We start from the raw sequence: 24,372 nt of genomic DNA, 5'->3' as shown, positions 1-24,372 counted from the left end.
CTCTGTAATGCCGACAGACCCCAGTCGTCGGCAGGATTGAACTGGGGACCTCTGGAGCTTAGTGCATGAGCCTCTACAGCATGAGCTAAAAGTCAAGTTGCTGTTAGCTAAGGCTGTAGAGCAGATTCATTTTATTTCTCTCTCTAAGGGGTCTCGGTGCCACTAGATGGGACAGAACACCACACCCAGGAGGTATGTGGGTTACATTTCATTGCTGCAATTTAGCCTTAATATATATGAACAAAGGCATATAACAAGGTGGAATGGGGAATGTCCACATATGCTGGATTGAGGTATTACTTTCTTAGATGTAAGCATGGAGAGCCAAGTTTGTCACTAGTGTAATTCTAATAGTCTTCAGTGGAGTTTTACCAGGGATGGATTTTACCCATCTCCATCTAACTTGATACATATATTGAGACACTCTCTGGGTCCATTCAATCCTCGGTGCCTCAGTTCAAATGGCCAATGCAGTTTTGTGAAGTGGACATGTTCCATAAGAAGTCAAACCAAGGCCAACTCATCCCCCAGGTAGAATCAATTGCAATGGGGTTGAATTAAAAATAATAATATAGGGGTCTCTCCCATTGTTACAGATCCAACTCACCTGGCTCCAAGCCTGAAATCTGACACTGTTTAATAATTAAGCATTCATAAAGTGACATTTCGTTATCATTGTTACTGTCATTCAGAACATCTTCCAAAAAGAATACATACATTTAACTGAGAATATACAAGTTTCTTTTTCTTTTTACACCTTTTGATCCAATCACCTAAATAATGTGAATATAAAACATGCTCTATTTCAAGACGACAAAGTAGAAAGTAAATGTAATGAATCTTTCAAGTGAATCTGAGGTTGTCACTTGAAAGGAACTTTCTTTACCTTCAGCATTGCAAAAAAGAGAATCTCATTGTTATACAAAAAGGTAACAAACTGTACGATATAGCGACTGATCAAAGCAAGGGGAAAATAGGGGGTTCATTATATTTCCAACTACATCAGCGGGGGGGGGGGGGTACATCATTCTGCAGAAGGAGAGTTAAAATTTCATAGCAGTCTTTTTATCAGTGATTCAGGCTGTTTGCTCATCCATTTTGTTCAGTTTCAAAGGTTCCGTGTGAATGTCTGTTTGTTTAGTTGTTGGAATGTAGATGAAGCAAGCTATTTTAAAGTGTTTTTCTACTATATTTCTTCTTTTCTTCAAGGATTTGGTTGGCTTATTATCCTTTTGTGTCCTGCCATGACACGTTCATCTCATAGAGAAGTTCAACTGGGCCATGGATTTGTTCTCTTTCAGTAACATTCCGTTTGTTTCACGGAATAAAGTAAGCACAATTGTCAACATAAGTTTTGAGAGAATTTGCGTTGGGGATTGCTGCTTCCTTCTTATATTGCAATTTATTGTACTTTTCACTCTTATACTTTTTTTTCTTATTTCCTTTTAAAAATATGTCTGTGCATGGTTGTATGTGGTTTGCCAGCTCCCTCACTGAGCCAGAATAGACAATCACTTCTGCTAGCAAAATATTAGGGCCAAAAGAGTGTTTACTGTCTAAACAACTCTCATATGGAGGTTGAAAGGGACATGTTGCCTGATTTATATGACAGCAACAACCCATGAGCTATGCTATATTCTGTTTTTCACTATAAACATTCTTCTAGTTATTTTTGTATGTCTGTCTGTCTTTTGGAATAGATTACCCATTTGCGTACAAATGAATTCTCTAAAGCAACTAAATCTTACGACCAAAGCTCTGCACCACTCTACTGTGGCTACATCTATGTTCTTGTTTACTCCTGCCTCCTGTTCCTTTCCCTCACCTCTGCCATATCCTCTTTTTTAGTGCTCCTTCTGTCTCATTCTCAGTTACATGCTGTTTTTCATTCTTTGTATCTGTGCAAATTTAACTATAAGCTCTTTCTGGAAGAGAGCTTGTCTTCCTATATGTTTGTAAAGCACCTTGTATCCCTATGGTGACAAATATATGCCAGCTAGAGTGATTAGTAAAAGCTACATTTAAGGTTTGACTAAGAGTTTCCATTCAAAGTGCCCTTTTTTGTTCATGGCTTTCTCCGGCTTTCATCTATTGGGAAGATATATTCCATGTTTGGTCTCTACCTCAGGGTAACATTTTTTAAAACCTTGAGTAAAATACAGTTCAGCCAGTTTTGAGAATGAGGAGGGTGTAACAATACAATAATTGTAGCTAGTTCTAAATAGTTTTAGCATCAAAATGTCAAGCTGGTGAAAAATTATTTTCCCATCATAGGAAAATATTTGACATTTTGAAAAAAAAAATCCTGTCCTGAATCAAGACAAAGAGCTGAAATCTTAATTTTTTTGTTACTGAACAATGTGAAATACATTGGCTCAGGTTAATCAAAACATTTCATTTTGATTTTTTTTTTTAAGCAATAGTTAGCTTAGATCTCTAAATAAAAAGTCATTTCAAAATGAAAAGGGATTTTTTTTTCATTTTTAAGGTGTTGAAATGGGATGTTTTGACAATTTTGAAACTTTTTTCCCCCCAAAATGTGTTTGAAACAAGAAATTCATTGAAACTCACTCTTTCCTGTGTCAAAGCGGCATTTTCCAACAAAAAAAAGCTTCATAGAAAAATTCCTGACCAGCTCCATTAAAAAGGATCAGGACAGAAATTGAAAATTTGTCAGGCAGTGGTGTAAAGGTGTCTGCCAGTTTCCCATTTCAACCTGGGTTTTATTTTGCTGAGTATGAAAATAGCTTACACTTGGGCATATTTGTTTTTAAAAGTATAATTCTTTGAAATAATGATCTCTCAACATTCTAAATGAAATTGGGCTGCACTGAAGACTAAGATTTTAATATGTAGAAAAAAATTCCAGAAAAAATGTGCAATGAATCAAATATTTATTGAATAAGGCAGTGTAGTGACGGAAGGTATATAGCAGTCGTTAGGAATTGTAATTAAAGTGTGTAAGGTCAGAAGAGACCTTCTTCTTTCTATGTGATATTTTAAAGTACATATTAAAACAGATTTGGATCATTATTCAAATAACCCCAGATTTTTAAAATGGAAAAGCAATACAAAATCTAAATTCTATATTGAATAAATGAATAAAATAAATAATCATAATTAAATCAATATTGGTAGTTTAGACTATTGAATAATAGCAGGCATACCTGAAAATAAGTCTTTGCCTAATCTCCATTGTGCAATATCGTTCCTGGAGTGCTTTCTCACAGAAATCATACTTCCATAAATGACATTTCAGGGAATACATTTCTGCTTTATCGACATGCCAATTTCAGTCATTTTCCCTTTCATGAGGGCAAAACTAGAGGGTTGAAAGTTGAATTAAGTGATGTAAGAGTAATAGAAGATGAATGTCCAAAACAAGGCAGCACTGTATTTCAATCCAATTGTACCTGTCTTTCCTTCTCACCATTCATACCATAACACTATCTATTTGAATTGTATTTTATCATGGTCTTCTGCTTATTTTTCATAGCATGTTTGAGCTGCGGTATTCATTCTCATCTTTCAGGATCTGCATAACTTTGCTGTTTACATCTCCATTCTACTTGTGACCCTTTATCTTTCTTCCCTCTGCAAAAGCCCCCCACCTAGTTCCCTACTTTATATATTTCTCCCACTCTCATCTTCATAGTGTCTGCCATCCCAATATTTAATTTGTATATAGTGCCTTATATATTCAAAGCACACACATTCACTCACTAATCCTCATGACATCCCACTGATACAGGTGGATATATATTATTATCCCCATTTTATAGATAGAAAAGCCAAAGTGACAAGTCAAATGCCTTACAGAAGTCTAAATCAATTAAATTATCTTTACCAACCAAACTTGTAATTTCATTTAAAAAATCACATTAGTTTGAAAGGATCTCTTTTCCATAAATCCATGTTAATTGGCATTAATTATATTAGTCTCCTTTAATTCTTAAGTAATCAAATCCCTTTTCAATAGCTTCAAATTGACAGGCCTATAATTATCTGGGTCATTCCATTTACCGTTTTTAAATATTGGCACAATGTCAGTTTTCTTCCAGTCTTCTGGAACTTGGCCAGTATTTCAAGACTTATTGAAAATCAACATTAATGGGACATCAAACTTCTCCGCCTGCTCTTTTAAAACTCTTGGATGGAAGCTATCCAGACCTGCTGATTTTAAAATGTCTAACTTTACTAAGGGCTCTTTAACATCCTTCTGAGATACTAGTTGAATGGAAAGAGTGTTACCATCATTATATAATAAGACTATATCTGCTTTTTCCCAAATATTGATTGAACACGTCTGTCTTTTCTGCATTAGTATTGATAATTCTACCAATTTCATCTAATAATGGACCAATACCAGTGTTAGGATTCTTTGTATTCCTAATATCCTTAAAAAATTCTTCTTATTTTTCTAAACTCTGTATAAATATGTCCCTATATAAATAACAATGAAAAATACACCTTCTGTGTCTTGACCTAGTCACTCTGTCAAGTGGCTGTTTACAGTTTAAGTCATATCAAATGAGCATGTAGGTTTCATGGGACATAAATGAGAGGGTTTTTTTTCTAACGTTTAGTTTCATAGAAATGGATGGGTCCTCAGAGGTGATCTACTGCAGCCCCCTGCTCTGAGGCAGGGTTAAGTATTATCTAGACTGTCACTAATGGGTGTTTGCCTAATCTCTTCTTAAATACCTCCAATCTCACAGTCAAGAAGTTTTCAGGATGTCTAACCTAAATCTCCCTTGCTGCAATTTAAGCACATTACTTATTAAATTGTTCTCTATAACTACTGAGGACAATACATCACCATCCTCTTTATAACAACCTTTTGTATATTTGAAGACAATAATTATGTCCCCACTCAGTCTTCTCTTCCTCAGACTAAACAAACCCAGTTTTTTTTTAAATCTTTCCTCAAAGTTCCCAGTTTTTGAACCTTTAATCATTTTTATTGCTCTTCTCTGGACTTGCTCCAAATTGTCCATATTTTTTTCCCAAAAGTCTTGTGCCCAGAACTGGACACAGTACTCCAATTGAGGCCTTATCAATTGAGACTGAGTAGAGTGGAAGAATTACTTCTTGTTTCTTGCGTACAATGCTCCTGATAATAGTCTCAAAATAATGCTTGCTTTATATGCAACAATATTACATTGTTGACTCATATTTAGATTGGGATCCATTATAACCCCCAGATCCTTTTCTGCACTGCTCTTTCCTAGGCAGTCATTTCCCATTTTGTATTTGTGCAACTGACTAATCCTTCTGAAGTGTAGTACTTTGCATTTGCCCTTCTTGAATTTCATCTTAATTATTTCAGACCATTTCTCCAGTTTGTCAAGAACATTTTTAATTCTAATCCTGTCCTCCAAAGCACTCGCAACCCTCCCCAACTGGGTATAGGCCGTACATTTTATAAGTTTACTCTCTATGCCATTATCCAAATTATTTAGGAAGATATTGAATATCATTTATGAAGATAGAATTTATTAGATACTAAAGCTCAGATCCACAAATGGGATTTAGGCATTGTGATGGTTACAACACCTAACTTTTAGGTGCTTAGAAAATCACAGGAACGACACTGTGACCTACAAAACTTGAGTTAGGCAAGTGTCTAGAGTCTTATACAATGAATGGGGAGAGAGAGGCAATTTACAATACAATCCAAAAAGCCAGCACACTAGGTGGGGAGCTGCCTAAATTATCCAATGGGAGATGTCAATGAGAGGGGATATGTGCTAAGCCTTACCCCTTTCTGAGTTCAGTGCCTAAGTCCGGACTGGAGGGAAGATTCTATCTCTGCTTGTGATTCATGAACCAGGGAAAGACAGGCACTCCCCTGCCTAAGTCCTGAGCCAGTAGGTATGCTCAGAGGCCTAACACCACAAAACTGCCGTGGGGGAGGAAAGGAGGAGATGCTCCCTCATAACCTTTAACCTAGTAGTTAGGGTACACATCCAGGATGTGGGAGACTCCTGGTTTAAGTCCCCTCTCTTTTCCTGTGGCAGAGAAAGGGTTTAAATAGGGATTTTCCAGCTCACAGGTGTGTGTCCCAACCACTGGGCTATAGAAAATTCTGTGGTGGGTCTCCCTTAATCTCTCCTATTGAAGTTGTTCCACTTTAATTCAAGAATTGAGTAATTAAATATTAGCTGGGCCAGGAGAAGTGTTTGAATTTCTCTGTAGCCTAGTGGCTAGGACACTCACTTGAAAGGTGGGTCAATCCCTTCACCTCATCAGGTGGAGGGGGGACTTGAATTGCAGGTGTCCCACATCTTGGGTCAGTCCCCTAACCTTTAGGGTAAAAGCTGTGAAAGAGGTCTTCCTCCTCTACTTTGTGCAGTTAGGTTGCCTCTCAGCACATCTATAGTATTGGGCCACACACACACAACTTAGGTAGTTGAACTCTGATTTTTCAACTCATTCATGAATCACACTGGGGGCTGGGTGGGAGAGAGGCATCCTAGAGCCTAGAGTGAGGCAGCAGTGCACATGCTCAGAGGCAGAAACATAGTTTCCTGGGAACTTTTACTGCAAAAGCTTAGGTGCTGAGCAACTTTAGGTGCCTACAGGGTTAGGCAGAAGATGAGTGAGTTTTGTGGATCACAGTGGTACCTAAAAATGGGACATAGGCACCTAAAAATAGGACTGTGGATCCCACCCGAATACACAAAGTCTTATTCTGCTTTTCCTCATCCCCACTATCTTGACTTTCTGAGATTTTACCTAATGGATGGGATGATAAAGTTGGAAAGCTAATTCAGTGAATACTCCTAGGTCATTAACTCATGACCTAATCAGGATTAGTTAACCTTTTTTGCTTAACACTTTTTCATTAGATGATTCAGTGTTAGCTTTCTTTATCACCTCTGATTTAAATAAATGGTCTGTATTCGGTGGATGTGATTTTGCACTTATTACCAGGCATGAAACACTGCATTCAAATAGCAATTGAGACAAATTCTTTTCTCAGTAATTCAGGCTTGCACACACACAATCCAGTTGCATGCTGTAATGGATTAAGGGCAATGTCTGCCAAGGAATCCACATAAATTTTGCAAGGATTTGCTAAAGTTCAGTAACCCCCTTACTTAACGATGGCCACCATACTCTCATTAATTTGGTAGCGTCAATCACTTAAATACCAGTATTCCCCAGGGATGCATCTCTGAGTCAGACCTTGTTGGTCTTGGTCAGTGGCTGACTCCCTTCTCCTTTCCATATGTAACTTTTGATTACCTGTGTGGTTTTACTCAAAATTGACAACAACAAACACACTGTTCTTTATCATTAGAGCTGGTTGGAAATTTTTCATCAAAACAGTTTTTCATCGGAAAATGCTGTTTTGCTTAGACCAATTTTTTCAATTAAATTGAATTGCTTTCAGTGAAATTTGCATCAAAACAAATAAAAAGTTTTGAAAATGTCAAAATGACCAGTGTTGACATTTTTTGAACTACAGTTCTGATTTTTCATTTTGAAATGATTTTTGGGTTAGAAATTTACAGGTCAAGATCAAAAGAAAACATTTCAAATTTTCTGAAATAAAACATTTTGATTGAACTGAAACTAAATTTGGGGGAAATCCTGTTTCATGAAAATAAATGAAATTTTGGCTTTTTATTCCCATTCAGGATGATTCTCTTTTTAGCTCAAAAATTTTCATGAGGTGGAAAATCCATTTTGAACAAGTTCTATTTATCACATATAACAAGTCTGAAAAGCCTTTTTTCTTATAGAACACCAAAAAATCTCAAAATTGTTCATAAACTCAATCCTTAGAGGTTTTTAAGTCCCGGCTTGACAAAGCTCTGGCTGGTATGATTTAGTTGGTGTCGGTCCTGCTTTGAGTAGGGGATTGGACCAGATGACCTCCTGAGGTCTCTTTCAACTCTAATATTCTATGATTCTATGAAATTGAAATTTTTGGGAAAAAACGTGGTTTGGGTCAATCAAAACATTTTGTTTCAATAATTTGTAAACATTATGTTTTGTTTTTTAGCTTTTTAAAAATAATTTGTGAATAATTAGCTTAAATGTGGGAAAGCATCATTTTGAACCAGAAATTTTTAACTGAAATTTTTCATTTTGAAAATGTGAAACTAAGACATTTCAAAAATTGTTATCAATATTCTTTCAGGTTGAGAATTTGACCCCTTCCAGGAAATCGTTTGGACTTTGACAAATTGGTATTTTTTTGTTAAAAATATTTTGCCAAATATTCCTGACAAGCTCTAATTTAAAGGAAAACCCTTCTCTCTAGGATTTTGAGTTCACATTTTTTAGGTAATTATTTCCTCCCTCCTGCCTTCATTAGTTCCCCCTCAATAAGAGAAGCTAGTTCTCCAACACTACGCAGGTGATTTCTGGGCTCCATTATTTCTGGCTTTCCTTCCTATTTCTAGCTTTGCTTTAGACTGTCTCTCTTGAATGGATTCCCCTGTCAGCTCTCCGGGCATAAAGGAATTGGCATGTAGCCTGCACTACAGATCGTTAAGCAGTAGCACACATAAAGCTGTGCATATTTGGCAAAATAATTTGTATTTAATAGCTACTGTACCAGCCAGCAATCAGATTTTTTTTCTGAGGTGGAGATGTCAAAGAATCACACGAAGTGTAATAGAAAGCAAGAAAAAGATGTTCATTTGAACTAATACTACTACTCTTGTTTAAAAGTTTCACTTCTTAAGCCACAGACATGATTGTAAGTCCCATCCATTCTGTCCTTCTTGTGCCCATCTTCTGCACCTATCTCCACAGTAGACTGCTAGATTATTTAGAAAAGGTGGAGAAGTTTAGCAGTGATCGGGCAACTAACATAGTGAATACCAGTGTAAATGGGGAAGATTCTGAAGGTAGGATAAGAACAAGTAAAGAATTATTTAACAGGTTAGAGGTCTTCAAGTTGGCAGGGCCAGAAAAATATACCCTAGAATATTTAAGGAAGTGGCAGAAGAGGTCTCTCAGCCTTTACCAATTATCTTTGAGAACTTGTGGAGGAGAACAAAGTCACCAGAGGATTAGAAAAGAGCAAATATAGCACCTATCTATAAAAAGGGGAATAAGGACAACCCAGGGAATTATAGACCAGTCATCTTAATTTTGGCACCTAGAAAAATAATGGAGTAAATAATCCCACAATATATTTGTAAGATTTAGAAGATAAGGTGATAAGTAACAGTCATCATGGATTTGTCAAGAACACATCATGTCAAATCATCCTAATATCTTTCTTTGTGGATAGGGAGGAAACAGTAAATGTGATATATCTCAATTTCAGTAAGGCTTTTGATACTGTCTCATATGACTGTCTCATAAAAAACTAGAGAAATAGAGCCTAGACAAAATTACTATAAGATGGATGCACAACGGGTTGGAGAATGATAGTCAGAGAGTCATTATGAATTGTTCACAGTCATGCTGGAAGGGCATATTGATTGGGATCCCACAGGGATTTGTCCTGGGTCCAGTTGTATTCCATATCTTCATAAATGATTTGGATAATGGCATAGAGAGTACACTTATAAAGTTTGTGGATGGTACCAAGCTGAGGCAAGTGCTTTGGAGGACAGGATTAGAATTCAAAATGATCTTGGTAAACCGGAGAAATGGTCTGTAATAAATAGGATGAAATTCAAGAAGAACAAATGCAAAGTAGTACACTTCAGAAGAAATAATCAGTTGCACAAATACAAAATGGGAAATGACTGCCTTGGAAGGAGTAATGCAGAAAAAGATCTGGGGGTAATAGTGGATCACAAACTAAATATGAGTCAACAACATAATACTGTTGCAAAAAAAGTGAAAATCATTCTGGGATGTATTATCAGGAGTGTTGTAAGCAAGACATGAGACCACTCTACTCAGCACTAGTAAGGCCTCAGCTGGAGTCCTGTGCCCAGTTCCGGGAACAACCCTTTGGGAAAGATGTGGACAAATTGGAGAGTCCAGAGGAGAGCAACAAAAATGATTAAAGGTCTAAAACAATGATATTCAGTAGGTGACCCACCAGCCAGTGCTTAATTTGTAATGAAAGAGGTGCTGGAGCTAAGCCCCACACAAATTAAGCAGAAGTAAGGGTGGGCCATACCATGCCATCCTTACTTCTGCACTACTGCAGGCAGTGGCACTGCCTTCAGTGCTGAGCACCCAGCCATCAGCTGCCACCCTCTGGCAGCCCAGCCAATGCTTAATTTGTGCCTTGTAATTCTGTACCCATTCCATTCCAATTCAGCCTTACCAAGATTTTGCCTCAGATCAGTGTCAGAATAATAAGTCTATAGTTTCCCAATTCATCCTGTTTATTCTTTTTATGTATTGGCACAGCAGTAGATTTTTTTTCCAGTCCTCTTAAACTTTCCAATATTTGTTAAAAATCAACATTAGTGCTTCAGAGACCTCCTAGGCCAGTTATTTTAATATTATTGTGTGTAAGTCATGTGGTCCTGATTTTTTTAATAAAATCATTACTTTTGTCTTTTCCGCATCATGACTGAAAATTTTACCATCCTAATATCATTTTGGACCTATGACATTGTTAGGATTTTGTTTGTTCCTAATATATTTAAAATATTCCTTCTTTATTATCTTTCACCCTACCAGCCAGATAGCTTACACTGACCGCAGGCTTTCATCTGGCATCCCTGCCAAGTAGTGTGACCAGACAGCAAATGTGAAAAACCGGGACAGGGGTTCAGGGGTAATAGGAGCCTATATAAGAAAAAGACCCAAAAATCGGGATGGTCCCTATAAAATCAGGATATCTGGTCACCCTACTGCCAAGAGCTGCTCTGACCCTGTGGTGGCCAGCTCCTTCTCATGTCTCAGTCCTCTGGTCAGGTCACGTATAATCCCCTATAAGTCCCATCAACAAATACTTCAGTGTCCCTGTGTCCGCCCTTTGGCCCCTGACTCTGGGCCCAATGAGCCTTATGCCTCTTGTCTCTACAGTTGCCAAGCCTCCAGGATTGTCCTGGAGTCTCAAGGATTTACAAATTAATCTTTAATTAAAAATTATGTCATGTGATCTTTTCCTTGGCAGATGGGGTGACAGGGTTTCTCCATGGGGTCCTCTTCAGATGGATTTAGTGGTCTGATCCACAAGCACAGGATTTGATATGTGCTGGCTGTCTCCTGCGCCGTGAAGGAAGTGTTGCTGAATGTAGGTAAGGTTCTTGGCTATGCTAATATAAAATCAGCCCCTCAACTGAGTAAATCTATAGTGATTTTTCTGGCCCAGGAGTAGTTTGTGTTTTGGTACAAGGGGGACTCTGGATCAAGGAGTCTTTTGTTCAAGTCTTTCCTGTCTTTACTTCTGGTACTACTATAATATTTTTTTCCAATACCCCCAACCCCTTCCTTCACAATGAGATGATAATGTCTGGTTTTTCATGTTATGGGAAGGTAGTTTCTGCTATTAGGATGATTCAATTAGGCTGCAAGAACCCAGATGTGAGACATGTTTTTTTTCTGGTACCAGGTTTATGTGGTTCTAAATAACTGCAAACAGCCCTTGAACCTGGTTTTAAAGCACCACATAGATGAGGTGGATTATACAGTGTTTGCTACCTCTGAAAACATGAAATGTTCCCTGTGTGGTGACCCTAGTTATTTGCAGGGTTCTTGCCCAGGCACTCCTGGCTTGGGGGGTTCCTGGTACATATATGGGACCCCAGGATAGTGGGGAGGAGGCTGGGACATCAAGAGATCAGCAGTAAACAGTGACTACATCTGCACTGCCAGATTCTATTCCCCCATCCCCCTACATGCACACTGTATGTGGACTGCCACTGTCCAAGGAGCAGCCCCGCAGAGGAACCCTCTGTTGTGACCCTGTCACCCTGTGTACAGAAGTAGGTCCTAGAGGTTGAGAAGCACTTCCCTGTAGAGGAAGCAGAGACAGATTCTAGAGATGGGGGTGAAGAAGAGACTGATGAGACAGATTTACATGGGATTGTTTATAGAAGGGCTAAGACTTTGGAGGCCCCTGATTTGCTGGCAGTGTCTGAAGAGGGAGCTGTGAGCCATGAGAAGGAGGATAGCGTTGCATTGGGTGGTAGCTTCCAACCTGGATCTTCCAGTAAGGTACTGTCTTCCCCTGGCATGGTGAGTCTGCAAGCCCTTGATCCTTTATGGTGTAGTGACGATGCTGGATACCATCCTGGGGCTGCACTCCCTATCCATCTTGGGCAAATGGATATGCCAGCTGCTTCTCCCTTGTGAATGATGTGAATGTTACAGCGATGGCTCAATGTTCTTCTGAGCTGGTGGAGGGAGATAAAAACTCTCTGACTCCTCACTGATCCTTGACGTCCCAGCCAGTCAGCTCAATAGGAAGGGTGGGTACAGTGTGCAGGTAATTAATGACCTTTTAGATAGCGCTAAAGGGAAGCGGGGAAGAGTTGAGGTCAAGGCTTGTTTCCCTGATTTACAGTGCTTTGTTCACTCAGCTGCCCTGTCTCAAGAAATAACTTGGTTGAATTGTAGGAAACATTTCCATCTCATAAAGTTGTTGAGGAAGGTGAGGAATTATGTGGAGATTGTTCAAGATATGTAGGCCTCCCCATGGCTCACTTTGTTCAAAGTACTTCCACTTTCCACTGTTCCTCTATGCTGCTTGGCTCTTTCCTTCTAGACTCTATGGTGCTGCTTAATTTTGACTCTCTAAATATTACTGCTGCCAGGATGGTACAACTCTTTGAATGTCCCAGACAAAAATGGGCTGACATTGTCCTTTTGCAAGAAACCTGATAATCAGGAGAACTGGTTGAAGGAAAGGGAAGGGGAATCTTTCTTGAGCCATGGCTCCAATGTCACTGCTGGGGTAGCTGTTCTCTTTTCTCGGGTCAGGAGCACAGATCATCTCAGTGAAGGAGATTGTACAAGGCCAATTCCTCTAGGTGGAGACACACATTGGCACTATTGTTTTTAATCGTGTACTGTGTATGCCCTTACTCTGGGGTGAAATCATATCTCTCTTCTGCAGACACTTGCCCATGCTATAATTGACTGTGGCCCCAATACGTGGGAGGGAATTTCAATTGCACTGTAGATTGTTTTAGACAGGAAGAAGAGGAGCAGAGGGTGTGGCCTCGTGGAGAAGAGGAGGATCGGGGGCATGTCCCCTGAGGTTTGGGCTTTATGGTCTCGTGCATTAATTCATCACCACTCTCACCCCACTGCTAAGCAGCACTCTTGCCTGAAGGCTACTCCTAACCAGATCTCAGGGGCTAGACTGGATCAATTTTATACCACGAAGGCCAGTGTCAATATATTTGTTTGGTCTTCCATGTCTCCCACTCACTTGTCTGATCATTATTATGTCTCTGTCAGTGTGTCTCTCCCTCTTCATGCCTGAGCTTCCCCCTGGCACTTTAATACCAAATTATTACTGTACTGGGATTTCACTCAGATGTTTGCTGTGTTTTGGGAGCATGGGTGGCAGTCCCTATATGAGTCCCTGAGAAATGGTGGGATGTTAGAAAGGTCCAGATCCAACTCTTCTGCTAGCAATATACTCAGGCTGCCATGAATAAGGCCGGGATTGCCCTGAAACAAGATATCTGGGCCTTCATGACAACCTTGAAGTAATAAACCCAGTGCAGATTCACCAAATCTCACCTGAGAAGTACTGACTCCTGAGGTGCTCATTGGAAAAGAAGGTACGAGGAGACCTGGTTGGGTCCCATTTTACTCAGCTCTGTGAAATTAACCCTCCTATAAAGCTGCTCTTTCAGGTTAGAGTGAAAGTCTATGGACCATTGGCAGAATTTTTGCCTATGGCTGCTGGATTGTCTGATGTCTAACCCAGCTGAGATCTGGAAAGCAGCTGTTTCTTTTTACAATACTCTGTACTCGCCTGAGGCCTGTGATGTGCTGACAGTGGAGGAGCTGCACCTGGGATTACCGCATCTGACTGGTGAGAAACAGCAGTGCCTGGATGCCCCGCTGTCACTGCAGGAGCTCTCTGTTGCAGTCCAGCAGCTCTCTACAGGCAAGACCCCTAGGTATTGATGAACTGCCATCTGAATTTTACAAGCATTTCTGGCATCTTATTGGTTCTGACTTTTTCCAGTGAAGCTGGAGTGTATCCAGGAGACAAAGCTGCCCCTCATTTGCTGCAGGGCAGTGATCATCCTGCTGAACAGAAGAGAGGACCTCTGTGATGTACGGAAGTGGAGACCTATTTCTTATCTCTGTTCTGATTTATAAGATTTTATCCAAGTCCTTAGGTAACTGGCTGAAGGACTGTTTGGATTCTTTGATTCACCTGGATCAAACATTAGATTCCTAACCACTGTATGTTTTGATCATCATCATTTGTGATGATTTTACTACTAGCAAACTTTGCAATCTGGATGTGGGGCTTGTTTGAATGGACCAGGAGAAGGCCTTTGATAGAGTTAATCACAGTGATTTAAAACAAAACAAAACATTAGTGATTGGGCCAGTGTTCTATTAATATATTTCTTTATTGCATCATAATGTTTTTAGTGTCCTAAAAGTTAATGGGGGTCTTTGAACTGAGAAGCAGCAGTTGAGGCATTCGTTGGGGGTGTCCTCTGTCTGGGATGCTTTAGGCTCTTAGTTTGGAACCATTCCTGCACATCCTTAAAACCCATCTGGCTGGCCTTTCTGTGCCAGGGTACCGGGTGCTTTCCTGGTTCATCTGTCAGTCTATGCTGATGATATCTCAGTTTTTATCATGTCTGACAGTTGTGTGCAGCACTTTACACTTGTTTACAAGTGTATGAACAGGCATCTTCTGCTTGCATTAACTGGGCTAAAAGCAATTCAATCTTACTGGGCTCATGGAAGTCTAGCTCTCCCACTTTGTCACCCCAACAATTGTAATGAGGCACCTCTGGGATTAAGGTGGAGGGGATCTTTTTTGGTTCTGAACAATATATGCTAAGGAACTGGGAGGGAGCTGAGGATAAGATGCAAGGCTATATGCAGGAATGGTGCTGGCTTCTTTCTGGACTTTCTTTTTGGGGACGGGTTTTGATTGCCAACAATGTTGTGGCATTGGCGAGTGAGTATGGACTCTCTCCTGGGTCTTTTGGACTGGATTCAGAAGTGTATTGGCCATTTTAAAAATAGTTACCCATGGCTGTGCCCCGGTTTACTGTTCTTGCCATTAGATGAAGGGGGCCAGGGGCTCATTGATTTAGTCAGCAGGGTGGCAGCTTTTCACCTCCAGTCTGTTCAGTGTTTTCTATACTTTGACTCCCTGCAGGCCTGGAAGTCCCTTGCTTTCTCTCTCCTCCATTGTGCTGGGGGAGGGGCTTTTACTCTCATCTCTTTTGGTTGGCACCTTGTCAGTTACACAATCTAGATTTGCCTCCATTCTGTAGTGGACTTTTTAATGCCTGGTGACTTCTGTGAAATGCACAGCCAGACCAGGCATTTTCCCATTTATGGCTTTTTGGAAAAGCTTCTGCTTTTTAACCCACTTTTCTCCTGCTGAATCTCATTCTTCCAGGAGCCCGTTTTCTTCCTTTACTGAGGCTGGGTTGTCCCACCTGCTTCTTCCTAGTTTGTCAGGCTGGAAGTCAGTGACAGCTCTTGCTGTTCAGACCAGAATCTGTTCTGCATTTTTCAGATAAGATCCTTGCCGAATTCCAGGTGGTGCTTCCTCAGCAGGCTGCTCCATATTTGCAGAAAGTTTTTGCAGGGATTGTTCTTCCAGGGTAGAATCCTGTTTTCCGATCACTAATTGTCTCCCCTTCTGTGGATGAGATCCTTGTGTAACCAGGCAGATTGTTGTCCTGGAAGGGTTTGGTGAATGTTCCCTTTGCAGCCATGACCAAGAAGCAGCTCTATGACATGTGTGTCAAGGAGCAGCATTATGCCACCCTCTGTGATCTCCCTGGTACAGCCTGGAGTATGGCCCTGTCCCTGGGTGACTTCATGTCCTTGGCTTGGAGGACATTGTACAAATCTCCTCTTCCTAAGCACTCTGGTGACTTGCACTGGAGGATCAGCATAGCACCATGGCAACCAATCATTTCATGCCCCATATTACCCCTGAGGCTTCTCACCAGTGCCCTTTCTGTTTGGCTTCAGATAGGGTGTTTCATTTTTTCCTACACTGCCCCGATTTGATTCCTTTTTTTTTTAAGCAGCTTTTCCGCAGTTTGGAACTGGTTTTCTCCAAGCCCCTGTTTGTTCTCAGAGTGATACAATTCTCACAACTGGCTAGTTTTCTGCCTGGCTAACTTTTTGCTGGGTCAGGCAAAACTAGCCATTTTGAAATCTCACCAGAAAAGAATGGCCAGGCTAGAGCAGTGTGACATGCTAGGGCTGTTCTGCACACTGATTGTGGCCCAGCTGCAGATTCAGTACATTGTTTGTAAATTGAGTTGTAACCTGGATACTTTTCAGTTGACTTGGTGTGTTAACAATATATTGAGCGAACTTGGTGATGATGATGCTTTAGTGATCCATTAATGTTCTCTTAAGATGAGTTTCATTGCTATCTCCTTGTGAATATATTGTAATTTTATAACATTTTAAATCATTTAAATTTAAATAATTTAAATATAATTTTATGTGTATACAAGTTTTTCCTGTCATCTCACTTTCTCTCTCCATTGTTTTTCATGGCTGCTTTCACTTCACCTCATAATCAGGACTGATTGATTATTTATCGGTTTGTTTGTTTGTTAATCAAAGAAGTCTTTTTAGAAGACTGAGGAATTCGGATTTATTTTAATCTAATAAATCAGCTTTAAATAATTCCTAATTATCATTCACTTTGTTGTTTAAATTTCTCCTCCCACTCAGTTTCGCTCATGACTCTTTTCAGCACTGGAAAGCAGTCCTTTAAAAAAACACTGCATATATCTACGACTGTTTGGGACCATATTCTGTTAGCTCATAGCAAATTAATTTAGGTTGTGACCACTTGCACCTAGGCATCCAACAAACCAGATCAGTCATTAATCCATGTTTATCCATCTGAACGAGGTCTAATGTAGAATTACCCTGAGTTGGTTGCAATAATTTTGTGTGTGATTCCATCTACTGTAAATGTCTTTCTTATTTCTTGTTTTCATTTTGGAAGAGATTGAATAGAGTGGAAGATTGTTTTTTCTTAACATCTGCAAGTTCCAGAAGACTTGGTGTGAAAGGATACATTGTTTGTACATAGGAATCTGTGTAGACATGTAAGCATGGTTTTAAAGTATGACGGTTTATTATGGTGTAATTTATGCTATGCATGCATTATTAGTATTGGGAACAGTGCAAAAGTATTCCACCCTAAGATAGATCCAGGAAGAAATCTGCCTGAGAATTCCTTCCTGAGCTTCCTGGACTAACAGGTGGACATGCCTGATCCTACAGCCTATCAGGAGGTGTAGCATATTCCCTCTTGTGCACTCAGTCTGCTTTGTTGGCTCATATTTTTGCATCCCAATAGAGTGAAACAATTCTGATGCATTCATAAACTCTAAATTTTACCAGACAAATCCAATTGCTCTTTAATAGACCTACAAAATGAGTGAACGAAGGGAGAGTGGTCAAGATATATATTTGCATGTTATTAAAGTATTTACTAGAGTGTCTTATAAAATCTTATCCTTTACATTAATTAAATCTGCTTCTAAATTTTATCTTTTGCGGTTATAGAACACTAGCTGAAGGACTGTATTAAAAAGGGGGGGTTATGATAAACAGCAATGTATCAAGTTGTGGGGAGGTATCTATTAAGATACTGCAGGAACCCATCTTAGATCTGGTTTTATTTTAATACTTTAATTAATGGGTAAAAACTTGGGTCCATTGAATCAATATCAAAATATTCATTCATTTAAATGGGGTCAGGCAGTGGATTAAACAGAATGTTAATGAAATTCATATCTGACTAACTTGTATTTAGCTGCATATACTACTGAGGATAGAGAAATAAGGTAAAACAAAGTTGCTGGAGATACACAAGAAACACAAGACTGCCAACCAACCCCAAAGGTAAAAAAAAAAAAGAGTTACACCCCCCCCTCCCAAAAATCATTGTTCTCAAAATCATGAAGGCTTTTCTGTTTTGTTTTTTGTTTAAATATTGTGATGGGGTGTATACTGTATCTGGCTCTGAAAGGTTTTCTTACCCATATGGTAGGGTGACTAGATGTCCCGATTGTATAGCAACAGTCCTGATTTTTGGGTCGTTTTCTTATATAGGCTCTTATTACCTCCCACCCACCTCCCGATTTTTCACACTTGCTGTCTGATCACCCTACCATATGGCTGCATCTGGAAGGTAGATACGGCCTTAAAAAAAGAGCTCATCTGGGGAAGGACCTGGATGGTGACTATAAAAAAATGAAGCACAGATTAGAAGGAGGCTGCAGGTAGAGAGAGAAAGAACACAGAATTCCTTCTCTTGCCATTCAAGAGTGGAGAGATTGGCAGGGTTGAATAGGAAATCTAGGGGGATAGCTGGCCTGGGGGATCCTCTTCTGAGCAGTAAAATCTAGAAAGAGGCCAGGAGAGATACAGAGCAGTCACTGGGATAGAACAAGATTCCATGGTGAGCCCTGATAATAGGGCAGGATCTAGGCTTCCAGACTGAAAGCCCTGGGAGGCATTCAGTTGAAGAACAGGAGTACTTGTGGCACCTTAGAGACTAACAAATTTATTAGAGCATAAGCTTTCGTAAGCTACAGCCCACTTCATCAGATGCATGTAGTGGAAAATACAGTAGGAAGATATATATACACATGGAGAATGAACAATCAAGACCAAGGAAGGCAGAAATGGGACTATGTGTGTACTTTTAGTTCAGGATTTTGTTGAGGGATTGCTCATGGGGAGAAGGCTTGAATAAGCGGCTATAACAGGAAGAAGTCCAGGAAGGCCACAGCGAATAGACTTTAGCTGCTGGTTACAAGATCCCTGAACTAGAATCCAGTGTAATGAGGGCCTGGGTTTCCTTAACAGCCATTGCAGGAGGTGGCGAGAGGCCCCTGAGAAGGGGCTACGGACAATTGAAAACCCTAAGAGAAGGATGTGGGGACCATGTGCCCAGAGTTAGAACCAAAGACCTCTTGTAAGGACACTGGACTTTTTCTGTCACCCCAGAAGGACCAAAACTAAAATGTGACCAGGCTGGAGGACCAAGTCACAGGAAGAGGGAAACTGCTGTAGAAACAGAACAACCATCAGGCACTACAGAGGAAAGAGCTATTATACCCAGGCACGAGGGGGTATGCTAATGGTGAGTCACCCCTTCTACAATTATATTGTATTTTGCGGTCCATATTCGGATGGTTGAACTCCCCACTCTTCTTCCCCTGTGTGTGCATGTGTGTGTGAGAGTGTGTCTGTGAAAGAGAGAGAGAGAGAGAGAGAGAGAGAGAGAGAGAGAATTAGTATCACCAACTCTCTTAAATGTATAAAGTAATGTGATTTTGGCCCCACTGCAGGAGGTCTCAGCCCCACATCACTTCTGTCCCCCGCCCCAGACTGACCTTTGCTCCTCCTACAGCTGCTGGGGTTTTTCACTCCTCTCTCAGGCCTGTGGGGGCTGTACCAGTGTCCCCTATCCAGTGTTGCCAGCTCTTGTGGGTTTTTTCGTGAGTGTTGGGATCTCAGCCTCTGGATATGATGCGAGAAGCTCCAGCCCTCTGGTGATTTTGAGCCCTGCCTGTCCCACTTGCCCAGTTCCTGGGGCAGAGCAACCAATCAGGGCTGCGGCAGGAAGAGCTCTCCTTCTCCCCTTCCCTGCAGCCATGGGAAGTCATTCTCACAAGAGGTGATTGGGGAAAGAAGTAACAGTAAGAGCCCAGCCCCTCAGAGCAGCTCCTCTTCTCCTCTCCTCCTGTGAGTAACAGGCACTGCATGGTAACTCTGCTCCTCCCCAGCGGGGTGGGATGGCCCCTACAGCTAACCCTCCCAGCCTGAAAGGGGGAGAGGGAACTCTGCTGCAGCCCCCACAGGGCTGGGAGAGGGGGTGAAGAAACCCAGGAGGAACAGAGGTGATTTGGGGGGTGGGGAGCAGGACTGAACTGATGGGAAAGCTGAACAGATGGGGTCGGGGAATAAAGTGATGGAGGAACTGGGGAACAGCAGGGGGCAAAGTCACCTCACACAATAGGTATGGGAGAGTGGACAACACTAAGTGTCTCACATGCACACACTGGGGAGCCGGGGGGAGTTCAAAAATCAAAGGACAGACCCCAAACCTCCACAAGGTAATATTCCTGTAAATAATCTCAAGGTGGGTTTTTTTTGAGCCAATCTCATGATTTTGGGGGTCTGACTCATGCTTTTTGGTCTTTTGAGGTTGGTTATACTGCCTCTCCTGGCTGTCCCCTTTCCAGGCCAGGTGTTGTTCGGGGAGGAGCAGAGAATCCACTCTGTTTTGCAGAAGGGAACAGGGATAAAGAGGAGGAAGGAGCAGAGCTTCTGGGCTTTTTCTGCTACCTCCTCCCCATCCCCTTCTGAGAGAATGGTGCCAGGTGGGAGGAGAACTCAGTCTGCTTCCTACAACAGCCCTGATAGGCTGCTCTTCCCTAAGGGAAATGGGGCAAGCAGCCAATCAGAGGGCAGGTTTCCCCCAGGCAGGATCATCATGAGGCTGGCTCCAGTACCAGCTGAAATCCTGTGCAAAAATAGCGAGAGTTGGCAATACTAGAAACATAAGGCAAGAAATAGTAAAATGCTGTTCAGTTTGGAAATATGTGTGCTTAATAGTGTGTGTGTGTGTGTGTGTGTGTGTGTGTGGGAGAGAGGTGCAGGGAATCCAAAGTACAAATATTCAATAGAAGTAAAAAATCTGGGAGGCAGTAATGCTGAGAGAAAGATCTAGAGGTGATACTGAAAAGCATGTTTGTATTTTGTACACTAATCATTTGGAATCTTCTTGTATAACACCAAGTTTGACACTGAAATAATTTAACCAATGGCTATCTTAATAATTCAGATGTTCATACAAAGATGAACCTGCTGCTGTTACTGGGGGAAACAGGCTATTGTTTTTGCTTGCTGTTTGTCCCTGAACTGACAAGATAAAAATAAAAGGTATGATTTGGAAGTATCAAGGACTAATTCTGAAGTCCATGAGCTTAGAGAAAACAACTTACAGAAGCTGAAATGAAAAATAATATCACAGTGTCAAGAAAGGGCAGAGAGAAGTTAAATGAAAGATTAAGGAATGGGCATATTGTTTGAGTTTGAATGAGTGACAAACACATACAGTATCTATTTACTTATCTCACTCAAAAATATTATGTTAAAACAACTTGCCTTCCTTTTTGTTTGGAATATGTGTATTCTTCTGGGAAAGTGAGTACCAGCAGGATGTCTTTATCAGGGCATGACTAGATAGTGAATCTGAATTGTTAAACAAGAATTGTATTGATTTACCTAATCAATATTCTCTACTAATTGATAACATTGTTAGATAGATTAAAGATTTGGTGGAAGATACTCATCTGATAAATGCATTAACATTGGGTTGCCCTCACCCCCTTCCACTACTTTTACCCTGTGCCACATCATTATTAGAATGTGAAGGCTGTGGTTTCATTTACACAACTTAAAGTCAAAGAGAGAGCACAAACTTTCCTCAAAGGGACAATCCTGCAAGCCTTTTTCACATGAGTAGTCCCCACTCACATAAGTGGTCCTACTAACATTCTCATTATAATAACACCTAGTTTTATGTAGTGCTTTTATCCATAGATATCAAAATGCTTTACAAAAGAATAAATATCATTATTCCCATTTTAGAGTGGGGAAAGCCGAGACACAGAAAGATGAAGGAAGAGGTGATGCACAGATTGGTTGCAGAATCAATACAACGAAGCAATACAACAAAAGGGATATTACAGTAAATGCTCTATTGCTGCTATCTCTCCCACAAGGCCCTTTTATTCTTCATAATAGGAAAAGCCTTATAGTTTATGGACACTAAGAATTGTACATAAACTGAGATACAACACAATCTGATTTACATAGGTGTTCTCATCCTCACTGTATCATTTTCAGAGTTACCTGAGTTGTCTGGGATGAATAAATACCACCTGCTCACAATAGGAGGGAGCCCTGTCTGTGCCCACCAGGGAACCACTCCCCAGGCACCAGCAGGTGCTCCGCTCAGGGTTCTGTGAGCCCCCCTCCCAGCTCCCACCCCTTTTTCATTGCAGACTAGCAATTTATATACTCCATTTTGTTACACTGGAGTGCCCCACACTCTACCTTTTGGACCCACACAATGTACACTGATCCACTCCCTCCATGGAAAAAGTGCACCCCAGTTCACTTCAGTTCAACAGTCTCCTTAGCACAAGGCACTTAGACATATGTAGTAAAACCAGATTAATGTGTATTTAACAGAGCTTAAGATAAAGATTCAAATAAAAAAAAGTCAAAGGATTTGGAAATCAGTTACAAGCACAAGAAAAACATGAGGCAAACTATAGCCTGTACCAGTTAATAAGTTACATTCCTGCCTAATAAGATATTTCTCAGCCAAATCTATGCTAAACAGCACTTGTCCAGTCTAGAAAGCTAAGACCCACTACAAACTCTGATTCCGCCCCTCAGGACCATAAAGATTACATTGAGAAATGGAAACAGCACATGAAAGAAGTTTGTGAACTGGTATCAGAGTGTTCTCAAATATCTGCTACTCATGGTAAAAAAACACTAAGATCAGAAAGTGCATTATGCAGCCTTCTTACATGGTAACAGAATACTTGGCAGGAACCTTTCAGAGAAAGGGGGCCAGCCCCTATGTCTTTAAGGAGTGGAGTGCTGCTGAAGAGGTCAAAGGGAGGCTGGAGGCAGAGGTATCATTTCAGAAAAACTTGAGGAGAGGGGGCAAAACTGTGTCCTCGTATAGTATACATGTAATTATATTATCCTGCAAAGTCTGGGCAGTGGGAGGGAAGTGGAAGATATAATGGAACATACAGACCTATGATAAACCTGTGCCCCACAGCAAATGATAGACTGATTCTAAAAGAGTTTGGGGGTGGGGAGGACGAGACATAGCAGCAGTGGAGCTTGTGTGATCTGTGTTTATTTGTCATATGGCATTTAATAAAATTCCAGTTTTAAAACAGTCCCTGGTCTGGGAATGCAATACAACCATGTTCTCCAGAATCTCAGGGCTTGTGTACACAGCTAGTTGTTACACAGCAAGCCAGAGTGTGAATGTACAGTGCACTAGCCTGCATGCACTAATTGGAAGCGTGGACTCTGTTACCATGCATGAAAAGTTCCATCTTGCACTTTGACACACCTCTGAGTCAGGACCAATAATTCCGAGAGATGTGAACTGCCTCATCCACTTCTTGGAGGTGTTAACTCAGATCATTTAAGTGTCAATGTTGTTAATTAATTCTAGAGCTGGCTGGGAATTTTTTTATGAAACATTTATCATCGGAAAATACTGATTCATTGAAACCAAAACAGTTGGAAAATACTGATTCGTTGAAACCAAAACAGTTGGTGAGGAAAGGTCAATTTCAATGAATATCCTGTTTAAAAAAAAAAATCTGTAGGGTGGGTTTTCAAAAGTGCTAATAGATTCACAGATTCTATAAGGCCAAAAGAGGCCATTAGACACAATATGCTGGGCGCAGTGGTAACCTAACTCCAGTCTCATTGAAGTAAATGATAGAACTCTCACTGGGAGCAAAGTTCATTCAGTGCAAATTCTTTTGAAAATCCCATCCCGACTGCATTTTAATAGAACCTCAACTGGTGTAAACAAACATAGTGGAGCTATGGTGATTTACACCAGCTGAGGATCTGGTCCCTCAAGTAATGTAAATGTTTTACTTTTAAGCCAACATCTAATTTTGGGGTTCTGGTGTAAGCCTTGCTTCTTGTAAGTGTGTACTGGATGATGTAAATTCAGAGGTAGCCTCTGGTAAAAGTAAACTCAGTTGAGCACTATGACTGTAATACCCTCTCCTTTCTTTTCTCTGTTCCCTCTTCAGAAGGAAAGAAAGCAAATCCCTGCTTTGTGCATGAAAGCCCAGCATTCACAGCTCAGCAGTCAGTCTTTGATTTGGATTTGATTTGCAAAAGGGGTGCCATGACACTGATTTCCCAAGGAAAAAAAATGAGGATAAAGAGGTACATAATAAGATTAAGTGATTTAGAGATGCATCCACAAGCTGTAGTTTAAAAACATCAGATTCTTTTTAATCCCATAAATTTAAAGACAGAAACAATTTTCTGTATTGGTTTTTTCCCCCTAAAAAAACCTAATTGAGAGGGGTGGGGGACTTTTCATTGAAAACACTGCCAGACCAATACAGACATTTCTCACTGCAAGCTCAAGGAATAACGAAGTGCCCCTCATGCTTGGGAGGAGTCCCTATAAACATCTGCAAAGCCACT

At 40.6% G+C, this 24,372-nt stretch overlaps 1 long non-coding RNA gene across 1 annotated transcript; it reads left to right on the top strand.

Annotated features, from left to right (window-relative positions):
• The first annotated feature begins 17,090 nt into the window (after positions 1-17,090).
• On the top strand, positions 17,091-21,784 carry LOC120395457. Its single transcript, XR_005592634.1, has 4 exons — positions 17,091-17,183; positions 17,897-17,985; positions 19,096-19,231; positions 21,748-21,784. It is a non-coding gene; the product is annotated as an uncharacterized LOC120395457 (long non-coding RNA).
• Positions 21,785-24,372: the final 2,588 nt, after the last annotated feature.

Source organism: Mauremys reevesii, linkage group 1, assembly GCF_016161935.1.
Source record: "Mauremys reevesii isolate NIE-2019 linkage group 1, ASM1616193v1, whole genome shotgun sequence".
Taxonomy (NCBI): Eukaryota; Metazoa; Chordata; order Testudines; family Geoemydidae; genus Mauremys; species Mauremys reevesii.
Note: the sequence above shows the minus strand (reverse complement) of the source record. Positions and strands in the feature narration are given on the sequence as shown.